The sequence below is a fragment of the Melospiza melodia genome, chromosome 15 (genome assembly GCF_035770615.1).
Source record: "Melospiza melodia melodia isolate bMelMel2 chromosome 15, bMelMel2.pri, whole genome shotgun sequence".
NCBI classification, from domain to species: domain Eukaryota; kingdom Metazoa; phylum Chordata; class Aves; order Passeriformes; family Passerellidae; genus Melospiza; species Melospiza melodia.
The window spans coordinates 12,057,313-12,059,209 of NC_086208.1; positions in this window are offsets into that span (position 1 = coordinate 12,057,313).

The window sequence follows — 1,897 nt, forward strand, 5'->3', positions numbered from 1 at the left end:
TCTTGACAGGCTGTTCAGATTTCAGATGACTCTTAACCATAGCTTGTCCATCAAATCAGCAGATGTCCTTTTTGGCACTACTGGTAGCACAGTCAGGGTGCCTGGTAGCTTTTTGAAAAGGCAGGAAAGGGTTTCTGGTTGTAACTGGAGGGCTAAGATCTAGTTCTAAATGAGGAGAGAGGAGCAAGTGATGCTTATTGCTGATGTACCTGGCAGTGGGGAGAAGGGAGCCCTGAAGTCTTTGGTGTTTTGCTCATTTGATCTCAGATACGGATGGGGTGTCCTGAAGGACAGGAATGACTAATTGGAAGCTGCTTCTCTCAGCCCTAGAAAATGAAATAAATGCTCAGAGCACTTGTTCAGGCTGCAAAGTGTCACATGTCTTGATGGTTTTTAGGGCTGTCACTGCAGTGTGCAATTTCCACCCTTCCAAGAGGGACAGCAGTGCAAGACTCCCCATTTCCCTGTCTTTTTTCAGAGAAAAGCCTCTGCTTGCAAGATGCTTCTGGCTGCTTTTATCCCTCCCCTTGTGTGTTGGCTGGGCTGCAGAGGTCCAGCTGTTTCTGCTTTCATTGAAAGGGACCATAGTACAAACATACAGCAGGTTTAATGTTTTACATGCCAGTTTAATAGATTGTTAGACTGGAGTATCTTGTCCTGAGTAGAGAGATGGTAGAGTGCCTCTCTCAGATTTGTGTGTGTCCTCTCGGTATCCTCGTGCTTTACTTACCTAGTGCCTTTTTGGACTGCTTTTATTCCCTAAAGCCACTGTGCAATGCTTCTCAAATAACACAAAACCAAAGGCTGTTTGTAGCCTACCAAATAAAGGTTTGTAGAAAGGAAAGCTGATCTTTTCCATCATATGGATTCCTCAGTTTTAAATTTAAACCGGTTGAAACACCTTTGAACAGTTACACTTCAAAGGATATTTCTGCAAAATTTGTGTGCTCTGACTCTATCTTTGCTTGCAAATTGAATCTGATTTCCTTACATTCTGTAATAGCTTGCAGTTTTGTTTTTCCTGGCACAAAAGCCCTTTCCATTTGTCCTTCAGTTAGTCAAAGGTAGAAGGCTCTCCCTGGGAGAGAGATTCATTTTTCTCACTAGAATTTCAAACTGCAGATGACAGTCTTCTCTGGCACACACTAAGCTCTCCACCATCCTCAGTATACATGAAATCATAATCAAAGACAGATGCCTTTGCCTGTTATAAATAATCAGTGCTGCTTGCAGAGACCAGGAAAAATCCTTGTTTAGACTGGTCTTACTTTCTTTCTTGGGCCTCTGTATTTCCCTTGGCCTTTCTTTTTTTTTTTTTTTTTCATCTTTTCTCTGTCTCTAATTCTAGATATTTGCCTAAGGAAATAAAAGGAATGGGGAAAGTAGATCTTGGCACACTCTGAATTCTCAGTGGATTACCCTATGGAGTGAAATTAAATACACATGACATATAAAAGGGAACAGCCTTTTAATTTATAGCAAAAACCCCAGTTCACAATAAATCTGTTCTTTCCTGTTTGTTCATGTGCATGATGAGAACATGTCATATGCCTCTGTGAAGCTGATATAGGAGCTCTTTGTTCTGTGTAGGATTAATTTGTTTTGAATTGGTTAAAGGTTCTCTGTAAATATCAAATAGCAATTGTGAATACACTTTTAAATTGGTGATCAAGTTCACTTGTTTTTATAGCAAAACCCAGTGCAGCAGCATCTATTTCAATAGCTCCTTGTAAAGGCATTGTCCTGCCAACTACAAATTGTCCTCAGCAGTGGTGAGTTTCTGTCATGTCAGGGCTCAGATTGGAGCCTCTTTTAGGGGAGTAATTTCAGATCTCTTTGTGGAAAAATTCTGCTCTGGAGGTGGATGCTATTATGAATTTTTAGCCCTGGGCAGTGC